This window comes from Mus pahari, chromosome 18 (assembly GCF_900095145.1).
Source record: "Mus pahari chromosome 18, PAHARI_EIJ_v1.1, whole genome shotgun sequence".
In the NCBI taxonomy this organism is placed as follows: Eukaryota; Metazoa; Chordata; class Mammalia; order Rodentia; family Muridae; genus Mus; species Mus pahari.
In genome coordinates, this window is record NC_034607.1 from 23,428,775 (window position 1) to 23,440,280 (window position 11,506).

The following is an 11,506-nucleotide window of genomic DNA, read 5'->3' on the forward strand; positions in this document are numbered from 1 at the left end:
GGGGCGCCGCGTCCCCTTTCCAGGGCACAAAAGATGACAGCGTGGGTGGCCCGGTCCAGCCATCCCTTCAAGAACCCCAAATCTTTAAAAATAAAAAACCCACACCAAGTCCCTGCTCCCCGCCGCTTGCATTTTGGTTTCCTTTGGTTTGGAGCTGTCCCCTCTAAACACTCACCCATCATGGCCTTGCAAACTTGACCCCCGCATGTCCAGAATCTGTAAATCACCATATAATCTGCATTTTTAAAAATAAAAATAAATAGTGTACGTATCTGCTATTGCAATGGCAGCCTTTCCACCTCGCTTCCGTTCCTTGGTCTCTTTGCCTCCCAGCTCCCTTCTTTCTGTAAGCCATGAAATGTGCAGTTGTCCGCGTGCACACTAGTCCGGGGCATCCCGGCAGACAGACAGGGAAGCTTGGCAAAGCTGGAGACAGCTGAGGGCGGCTTTCCTACTGCCATGTCCTGGGGGCTTTGGGGGGTTCCGTTAGGGGCTGTGGTCAGTCCGCTGAGAGTATAAGGGATTCTAGGTTTGCAGATTTGATGCTGTAACTGGTGCGGTTTGGGCATCGAGGTTCCTTGTCCCATCTGTCTGAAAGGGGGGGGGCGGGATGGAGGATGGCAACGCTTTAATAATTAACACCTGGGGAAGTGTCTTGCCGGAGTTGCTAGTTTTTTCAACTATGGAGAGGATAGATCCTGTATGTTTCAAAAAGCAAAAAGAAAGAGTGTATCTTTCCCTGTAACCAAGTGGGATTTGCTCAGCCTGCAGCCTGGTGCCAGCACCTTCATCGGTGGCACTGAGGATCTTGGTTGCAGAAGGTTGGGGGGTCCCGGATGTCTCTGTGTCCCATTAGTTGTGTATCTGACAGTCCCCAGGCTGGAGACTGCACTGTCCCCAAACAGCTCCTGCCTCAAAATGGGTTCATTATGTGGGTCTTCAGGGGCTCCTACCACTACCAGGAAAGGGCTAATCACTCTCTTTAATTCTCCAGTAATTGCTGCCTTCAGAGTCACTGGGAGGGCGTGTCTCCAGACTGGGCCAACCTTTTCTTCCCACCCTGCTTTAGCTGTAGTCAGCTTCCCCCCCCCCCCAAGCCTTGTGGGTGCTCTGTATCTAAACTTGTAGGGTCCCTGTGCAAGACTCTGGGCAAACTTTCCTCCTTTCCCTAGGAGGGAGGGCAGGCAGCCAGACTGTCTTGGGTGTTCTGATGTTTGGGGTGGAAATGCCCTTGTGCCAGGTGCTCCATGTGCCTGTGCATATCCAGGCGCACCTGTGAGTGTGTGTGTTCTAAGCTGGGATTGAACAGGTCTGAGTGACAAATGATCTTCTAATCCTTTCCTCCCAGGGAGAGGGCTGCTGAGGAGACATGGTAGTACACATTGTATCTGGAGACTCAGTTACAGTCTTGTAGATATTTGCGTGGAGCCTGTCTCCTTCCCTGTCTCAAGGGCCCTTCTGTTTTCCCTGCCTGCCTAGCCCTTACCTAGACCTTCTGCTCTTGCTTCCCACCTCTGTTGGGCCCTGACTCCTTCTCACATTGTCCTGGGAGCCCCAGCACTAGGTAGCCATCTGTCCCTGTGCTACCTGACACCCGTGGGGAGTCAACAAGCTTGTCAGATCACTCCAGGGGCCTGGGGCTCCTTGGGAGTGCTGGAAAGAGGCTGATCTGGCTAGCCCAGTATCCATAAGACAGTGAAGTGCTCGGGTGTTCCAGTGCATGTGTGTGCGCTCACGCTTGTGGCGTAGAGGTGTGGGCTGTGGCGTACTTCCTGATGGTTGTCTCTGGAACTGGAGGTGGGGTGGAGGGTTCAGGGCCTGGTGGCCTTGGACTTGTCACTTGCTCCAAAAGAAAGATTTAGAGCCACCAGTCTGCCAAAGCCTCCTGGGAACAGGGGACAGGGAGTAGACTATAGCAGATGGCCTGTCTCTGAAGAGACCTGTCACTGCAGGGCCCGTGAGGGGCAGGGACTGGGCTCTGCTCACCATCCTTGGAGTTCAGGCTATGGAATCCCAGAGGTCTGGATTGACATCCCTCCTGCAGGCAGGCTCCTGCGCTGTCCAGCATCCTGACTCCCTCTCTATCTATAGAGTTGGTACCTAGCAAGCTCATGCCTCCAGGTAGCCTTGAGGATCAAGGGCTAGGGGCTAGGAGTTTGGATGCTTTCTGCTCTGCACGTGTGTTCCCACTGGCTCAGTTCACTGTGACTAGCTCACCCCTGGGGTGGGCGTTCATTGTACTCAATGTGCAGCTGGCCCTTACCCACACTTTGTCGGTACCTCACTTTTAGCCCTGTAGATCCATCTGCCTGTGTCCCAGCTCCCACTCCTCACTCTGCCTTCAGTGACCGGTGGTGCTGTTTGCTCTTGCCCCCCACTGGCCCCCTATTTCCAGTCTAGGCCTGTGCTTGTACAGCCAGGATCTGCCTACGACCATCCTTGGCACCCCACACCCACCCTGTGTAGGTCCTACCATGGCTGTCTTGGCTCCATGGAGGTGGCACTGACACCCCTCCCCATTGCTGTATCCCATCCTGTTGGTTTGATGAACTTGCCACTTATCTACTTCGGTTGACTCATTTCTTTAATCTTGGCTTTCTCCTCCACAATAATGTCCCAGAAGTCATGGGGTGTTCCTGTGCTGGCAGGTTCAGAGAGTGACAAGGACCCAGTGACTAGCTAAGCCTAACATTAGTATCCAGTCAGGCAGGTCATGATAGTGAGGCAAGAGGCCTTGGCTTTATCCCAACACCGCAAAAACAGTTTCAAACGTATGATTTGATTTTTTTCTTTTCTCCTCCCCTCCCCCCCCCCCCATGAATTGATTTTTAAAAAAGAAGTCTCAGAGGGCTGAGTTTCTGCTCAGTCCCACTGGGTGTGGTCTGTTCTAGGACCCTCCTGTTGGCTGGATAAGGTGTTTGGGGCTCTGTCATTTTCCTGTCTGCTATTCCCTTTACAGTGGGGATAAGAAAGCATGAGACATCTCTACCCAAAACCATTCCAGAAAAGTAGTCTACTAGAAAACGAAGCTCAGGGCTGGGGCTGAGCTGATAGAGTGGGTCTCAGCCCTGGGTTTCTTCTCCAGCACTGTGTCAGGAGGTGGAGGTAGAAGGATGGTGAGTTCTAGGCTAGTGTCTATGTATCCAGGGATACGTAGACTTTGTCTTGAATCCGCAACAGAACCATGGCTGGGAAGAGGGCTCAGTAGCTAGGAGCTGCTGCTGTGCAAGCACAGACCTGAGTGCAGATGTCTGCACTAACCTAAGAGCTGGCCATAGTCAGGCGTGCTTGCAGCCCCAGCACAGGGAGGTGGAGACGGGAGGGTCTCGGGGCTGCCAGTCCAAGTATGGAGAGCTCCCACCAGCAGAGACCAGGTAAATATGATAAGGGTGATGGAGGACACCTGTGTTGACCTAGCCTCCAACACGCATACACATACTAGAAATGCAGCCATAAAGAAATAAGACCAACCTGGGCGGGGGTTTGCATCCCAGCACCAGATGGATGTCTACAAGGACAGAGCTTCCTAGTTAGGGGTGGGCTGCCCCTCCTCACAATGGGTAACAATTCCTGAAGAGTTGTGGGCCTCTCAGATCCCTATACATACCTAGCCTCCAGCCTCCTGGGATGCCCTCTGCCCTGGGTGACACATCATAAGCACCCCAGCCTCTTTCTGAGCCAGATCAGTAACTGGGAAGAACATCGCCACCCTAGAGGCTGCTTGTGCCGTGCCTAACCTGGCAAGAGAGGTGCCTTCCACCACAGGCCCGTGTGAGGACCTGGCTATAGGTAGGCAGCCAGTGGGAGCGGGGGCTCGTGTCTGCCACAGTCCTGTCTCGTTCATTTCCCCAGACTTACAGGTGTTCAGTGCTCACCTTTCCTTTGCTGGGTCTGTCTGTCCCTTTTCTTTCTCACCTTCCTTCCCCTCCCCACCCACTCACCTTTGGGAATTAGTTTCTGCCAAGCCATCTGTGCCTTGTGGGGGGTCTTGTGGTCTTTTGTCTTTTTTGGTCTCATCTTTTTTGGAGATGAGAGGCCAACTTTCCATGTGAGTCCTTGCTTCTATGGCTAAGGATGGAGCTGTCATCTTGAGTGCACACACCAGGGCAGCCGCCCCTCCAGCTCTTGTGTCTGCCTCCCAGGTCACATGCTCCTGCACTGGACTTTTTGGGTTCTGGGGATTTGAGCTCAGCTCTACACACTTGTACAGCAAGCGCTGTACCCACTGAGATATCTGGATCTCCCCAGCCCTGAGAGATCCTCTTGTCTCCCCTGCCACAGTACTGGGATTGCAGGCTTGCCCAGTTGTGCCTGGCTTTATGACTTGGGGGGATTTGAACTCATGCTTGTACAGCAAGCACTTGTCATGGGCATCCCAGTTCAGGCTGTTCCTCTTACTGATACTGGAGTGCCAGGCTGGGTGTCCTTGAGTAGCAGACAAAGAGTAAGTTTGTAAGCCAAGCTGTGGTTGCTGCCCTACTGACTCTCAGATACAGAAGGGAGAATTACAAACTTGGGCTTTTACTTGTGGGCCCATCTGAGTGGCAGCTGTATCTGTGTGTGCTGCAGGTGGAATTTCAGGGCAGACTCCAGCCTCAGTGTCTTTCCAGAGTAGCTCCAGGCACTGGGCCCCTTTGCTGCCTATCCTGGCCCAGTCCCAGGGTATGGGGTGTAGAGCCAGATGATTCCTTGCAAGAGGAGAGGCCATGGAGCAATGGGTCCCTGGGGTTGCTTCTGACCACAGAGCTGGCAGAAGCCTTTCTGGGTGTGGAATGTATCAGGGAGCCCTAGGCATGGTAGGATAGAAGAGGCAGCTGGGACTGGGGAGCCCAGTAGATCTCAGCAGCTCCCCTCAACTCCTGTGTCCTTTCCATGAGGTTTCTATATACTTTCTTCAATTAGAGAGGGTCAGCCATAAGGGGTCCTCGAGTGCTACCTTCTCAGGGAGGGTGGGGCAGAGAGACATACATACATACCTCCTGTGGGAGCAGAACCCCAGGCATTTAGATACCCCTCTTAGGGTTCACCAGTAACTTCAGGGGCCTTCCAGGCTGCAGCTGGGAGCCACAGCATCTTGGTCCCTGGCTGCTCGATGTCCCAGGGTAGAGACACCAGCAGCCTGAGTGCAGGGAACCCTCCCAGTGCTCTGCTTCTGTCCTTGCGGCTCCCTACCAGATGATTGCCTGCAGCTGGCTGGCGCGATCACCTGGAGAGGAGGAGGCAGCTGGGGTGTCGTGCTGTTCTGTGTCTCTCTGTAGTCAAGCTGAGTGTGCCTGGGGCAGGTGCGGCAGCAGCCAATGATCAGAGCCTGATATGTACAGGTTGTCCTGGCACTGTGGGCAACCAGACAAGGGGCAGTTGAGTTGGGGTGGGGCATCACTGGGTCCACACCTGTCCTGCCTGGGTGATGATAGGCATAGGAAGGAGGAGGAGACGATGGGTCATGGCCTGGGAGACCCTTGGAGGCAGGCAGGGTGGAGGTGGGGTGCTAGGCTGTGGTGGTGTCTCAGGGTCTCTCTGGGACTCTCTAGCACCAGGGCCCCATGGGGGTGGGCAGTGGGTTTCTCTCAGAAGCCCTGTATCACATAGTACAGAAAGATCTGCCAGGTGCAAGAAAGTGACCCTCTTGTGGCCATATCTGGCATTTCTGGATCACTTTCCACTAACATGGGTCACGCTTGTGGACCCAGCAAACTCTGACTCCTGTCACATGCAGGAGGACCCGGGCCATCAGGGTTACAGGCCCAGCCTGTGTTGCTTTGGGAAATGATTAGTTTTGGATTTTAAGTGTTTTTTATGACGTTCATTGTAGGGTGCAGGGCATGTGCCACAGTTGCACATGTGGAAGTCTGGGGGTCAGGTTTGGCAGCAAGTGCCTTTCCCTGCCAGGTCCTCTTGCAGACCCCCACCCCCCACCCCATATTTCTGAGCCACAGTAGAAGGTGAGAACAGAGCCGGTAAGCTGGCCTGAGGGAAAGCCGCTGTCAGTTACTGCAGCAGTTGCTGTCTTAGTCCATGCTGGCCTTTGCTTTTGATTTTGGTGGTAATTGTTATTATTTATTTTGTTTTTTCAAGTCAGTCTTTCTCTGTGCAGCCCTGGTTGTCCAGTAGCTCACTTCGTAAACCAAGCTGGTCTTAAACTTCTGCCTCTGCCTCCCGAGTGCTGGAATTAAATGTATACACCACTACTGCCCAGCCAGGACTTTACTTTAAAAAAAAAAAAAAAGGACATATTTCATGGGTATTTTGCCTGTGTATGTGTGCAATGCCTGCTGATGCCAGAAGAGGATGTCAGATCCCCTGCAGTGGATGAGCTGCCTTAGGAGTGCTGGCGATTGAGGCTGGGTCCTTGGCAAGGGCGGCCAGTGCTCTAACTGCTGGTCCATTTGTCTAGCTGTTGTCTAGCTGTTTGTCTACTGAGCTTACTTAAGGAGCACAGGGAGAGAGAGGAGCAGTCCCTGCGGCACAGATGAGGGGAGGCATCACAGAGCGGTGAAGCTGAGCTCTCTGTCGCCATCTGCTGCACCTGTGGCCTGAGCACAGCTGCAATCACCTGGCCTAAAACCACTTCCTAGGGGAATGGAGGGCATAGATCAGGGGCGAGTGAGTACCTGCCCAGTACACCAGACCTCAGAACTGTTCCTCCAAACCCTGAGAAGCATGGTATGAAAACCAGTGTGGGGCTGATGACAGGCTCAGCCAATAAAGGGGCTTGCTGTGACGCCTGACCCCTAGCTCAGTTCCCAGGACCCACAGGGAAGAGCGAGAGAACCAGTCCTCCGGATGACTTTATGCTTCCACATGCATGACTTCTCCAAACTATAAATAATAAAATAAATTGTAAAAATTTGTAATATATTAATTAAAAAACAAACAAAAAACGAGTTAGAGTTGTGTCCGAAGATGTGTCCTCATGTGTCAGGGCAGGTGCTGGGATGTTAAGCATGGGGGTGAGGGTGGGGAAAAGGGGTACCAGAGAGTGCTGAAGGGCCCTCCAGGGCACTGCCCCTGCCACTGCATCCTGAAGATGATGTGGGCAGAGGTAGTAAGGGGCAGGGACTCCCAAGGACAGATAGACCACACATGTAAAAACGCTGGGTGGTGCTCCCAGAGTGAAGGAGCTGATGTGCTCTAGGGTCACAGGCTGGCAGGGTCAGCCTTGGGCTGTGTCTTTCAGACAGCTCCTGGGGTGGGCAGAAGAGCCCTTAGCACCTCTGGGGAGCCTGAAACTTTTCTACCGCCACTGTTGCTGTGGCAGCCTTTGCATCGTGCCTCGAGCTGCCTCAGGACAGAGCTCAGGAGGGGAGGGGAGGGGAGGGGAGGGAGCGAAGGATAATAAGCCTTTTTCCTAGGACAGGCCATCACACCTCTCTGGGCCTCAGCAGCCTGGTCTGATCATATGGGCAGGGGAGACAGGTATTGGGAGCAAGAGGTGCACTGGTTCTTTACGGTCCTGCAGTTGTGTGCATCCCTCGGTTATTCTCCTCATAATCTATGTGGAAGTCAAAGGGAGACTCGTAGGAGTCAGCCAGCCTTTTCCTTCACCGGTCTCGGCAGCAAGGTCTTTTTCCCTGATTCGTCTTGCCCCCCTCAGGTTGCATATTTGCAGGTACGCATGGAAGCTGCAGGACAACGCTAGCAGTGCCCCTCACTTGTTCTCCACTTGGTCTTGGGAGGCAGGGTCTCACTGAGACTGGACTTGCTGCCGTGCTGCTGGCCAGAGAGCTCCACAGATGCGCCTGGCTTCACTGGCTTCACTGGCTTCCCCTCTCCAGTGCTGCCATCATAAGCCACACCTCCTTCCAGCTTTCTCTCTGGGAGCTGGGGGTGGAGTCCAGTCCTCAGGCTCTGAGGCAGGCGCTGGCTCATGCGTGCACACGTGTGCATGCAAGCACACACCAACAGGCATACATACATGCATACACACTTGTCTCTCACAGCTCCTGTCCCTGTCCTTCTGGAACATTCTCAGTGTTCTAGAGGAGCCCATTTCTGTTATCCCTTTCTGTCTGCCCCTTCCTCCCAGCCCCTGCTAGACACAGACAAAGCTTTCATGTTTGGAGTACAGTCTTGCTGTGCGGTGGGCCAAGGCTATGAAGGGCTTCGAGCCGGTGATGAAGATAAAGATCCTATGGCCCCATGTCTTCACAAGGCCCTTTTTCATGTTTGTAGATGTGTGACAGTGTCCATGTTTTGTGCTATGGCAGGCTGCAGGATTGCAGCTGAGGTGCGTGGAGCCAGTGACAGCTTTCATAAAGCATATCCCTGTTGTCATGTTCTGTGACTGGGGATGAGATCACATGGCAGGTCTCTCCCACTGGCCTGATGTTATCAAGATTTGTTCACTGCAGGTCAGAGCCTTGTTCCTGTTTATGGCTGAGTAATATTCCGTGGAATGCATGGACCATTATACATCTGTGTGTCCTTGGTGGACATCTTAGTTTTGGGGTTTCTATCTGTTGTGAACATGTGCAAGTTTATGCAGTTATGTGTGTTGGTGTTTATTTTTTAATTTTAATTTTAATTTTAGTTTTATGTACATTGGTATGAGGATGTCAGATCCCTTGGAACTGGAGTTACAGACAGTTGTAAGCTGGCATGTTGGATGCTAGGAATTAAACCCGGGTCCTTTAGAAAAGCAGATAGTGCTCTTAACCACTAAGCCACCTCTCCAGTCTCTTGTGTGTTCATTTTTGCCATGCTCAATATGTGTTCCAGAGTGGCTGCTCCATTGCCCCAGCAGTGTAGAATACTTCCAGTTTTGGCAGGGTCTCACAATGGCTAAGCCTCGAGATCCCAACCCTCCTGCCTTGCTCAGTGTCCCGCACCGTGAACCCTGTTGTCTTGTTTGAGTCTCAGTCCTGGCTCTCTCTCCTGTTGAGCTGGGTGCTGCACTGTGTCCTGAGCCGCCCCCCCCCCCCAGGGTGTGTCCTGGGCTGGGGGACCTCTGGAATGGGAATCCCTGGGTCATCAACCTTTCCTGGCCCAAGTCATTACAGTCGGTGACGTCTCTGATAGCACGGGCATCCCTGGGGCAGCATCGTATGGTGACCTCTGCTGTGACACTTCATGAAGTCCGTGCTTCACCAGCTCTGAGACCTGTCTAGGGAGTTGACAGTGCCAGTGGCCTCCTCCCGTCCCAGTGTTCCCACCCGTGTCACTGCTGTCTCCGTGCCCCTCATACCTTCACTGCTGGGTGACCTTGGGCAAGCTGTATCCTGACTTGTGTCTCCTTCACCATCTGGGATAGTGTAGTGATGGTGCTTGACTGCTTCAGACGGCTGTGGTGTGGCGCACATGAGCATGTGCGTGTGTGTACACGCGTGTGTGCCAGTGCATGTTGGTGTGTTGTGGGAATATGTGTATGTGTCCATGCCTGTGTGAACCAGGTGTCCCTGACTGATCTTGATCTTGATAGGTGCCTTGCCCCAGCAGTCCCTCAGCCATGCCAGGAGGAGGAGGAGGAGAAAGAGGAGGAAGAGGAGGAGGAGGAGGAGGAGGAGGAGGGGCAAGTGAAGAGACCTGACTTAGGCCACTGGGCTCAGTGAAGCCCTGGGATGGCAGGGGCATCCAGCTCCAGTTTAGGTCCTCCAGGCACTGGTTATGGTGTCTGATGCAAGGCTAGAGCATGGGCCAATAAACAGATGCCATCTGGGCCTGGCGCTTAGTAGCCAAGAATGCACAGAGGGGACTGCAAGGTTCAGGAGGCTGTATCTCTTTGGGAGGTGTCTTTCACTAGTGACACTGGGTGCTGGGGTTCTGGCTGAGCTTCTTCCAGGGGATAGACAAATAGACAAACGGCTGTCCCCAGTCTGCTTCCCTCCTCTGATCTAACGATGCCAGCAGGACCTGACCTCTGACAGGCCGTGGTGGTTCCGAGCCCAGGGCTGCGCAGCCATGCGTGCCACAGGTAAACCTGGCTTCCTGCCCCTACTCTACACTGGCTTACTTTTTTACTTTATTCTTTATTTTTATTTATTTATTTTTACACTTGACATACTTATTTTGTGTGTATACACATGTATGTGTGGGCTTGTGTGTCACACACTGTGCCTGTGGAGGGAGTCATATGTTTGTCCCTGGCAAGTCACCCTGGCCTGATTGGTGTTATTTAATGACACTGATTATTTGCCTGAGTGTGTGTGTGGCCGTGCGTGTTTGGGCTTGATCATTCGTGTTTGTGGTCAGGTCAGTGTGCAGATATGTGCTCCCACTCATTTTCTCTGCCTTAACTCTCACAATAAGGCTCATGAACCGGGAGCTCACATGCCAGGCTGAACTGCTTGCCAGCAGGGTCACACTGGGCCAACAGTAGCAAGGGAAGGGGTTCTGGAAAGGCTCCAAGATGTCTTTCCTGAGGCCCCCACATGGGGGCACTCTGAGGATGCTGATCTCCTTTCTCTTTGCCCTTTGCCTGAACCATCTCAGGCAACTGTGGGTTGAGTCCTCTGTGTCACTAATACTTGAGTGCATGCTCTCTGCAGGCTGGACCAAGTTGTCAGGTATGTCACCCCCAGCATTGACAGGCTCCATCTTGACTCTGTGGTAGCCTGTCAGTACAAAGAGACTCTAGCTTTGAGTTGTCCACTTCCTGTTTTTCCTTTCACTTGGAATAGCCCCTGGAGTCTGTGAAGGTTTGATGAAGCGAGGCTACAGGTGGGGAAGAGAAATGGCACTGTGTCCTTTTAGTGTTGGTGCAGAAGGTCTGGTGTGGATCCATTCTGTTTGGTGACATGAACGCCGATTGGAGGTTCCACTCTGTTCTTAAGGGAGATATTTGAGTTGTGAGAGCTCACTACTGGTCCCCCGCTGGGAAAACTGTAGAGAGAGAAGGGCATCTTGTGGCATTGCTTTGTGCCTATCTATTATCTGCCTTCCATTCTGAGACACAGCACAGTTTCTCCTCCCTGGGTTGCTGGCGATTTCCCTTCCTCTGCTGACATCATGGTGTTCATGGCTCTTGAGCCACAGTGTTCTCAGCACATCCTCATCTGCCACCCTGTGGGGGATTCTTGATGATTCTTCTGCCTCAGGAATGTAGTTGATTCTAGACCCTCATCAGCGATGTAAGGCCACTGTGCACACTGCAAGTGCAAGCGTGTGACAGTGTGTAGTTTCAAACTGAAGGCCATGTCTGTATGTATAGCTAATCTAGATGGATAGCTTATCTATCTACTTATCTTTTCTTCCATCCATCTTTTTGTTCGCCCATCCACCCACCCATCCATCTACCCATTCATTCATCCTTCCATTCATTTATCCGTCCATCCACATATCTACCTCCCACTCATTCATATACCCATCCACCCTTTCACCTACCCTTTCATCTATCCATCCATCCACCCATCTATCCATCCATCTACTTACCCATCCATCCATCTACTTACCCATCCACTCACCCACCCACCCACCTATCCATCCACCTACTTACCCATCCACCCACCCACCCACTCATCCATCCATCTACCCACCTATCCACCCATCCATTCATTCATCCACCCACCCA

General features: G+C 52.8%; 1 protein-coding gene across 7 annotated transcripts in view; it reads left to right on the top strand.

The window, feature by feature from the left end:
- Kdm4b (lysine demethylase 4B) overlaps positions 1-11,506 on the top strand; it is a 79,493-nt gene that overhangs the window by 757 nt on the left and 67,230 nt on the right. The window lies entirely within an intron of this gene.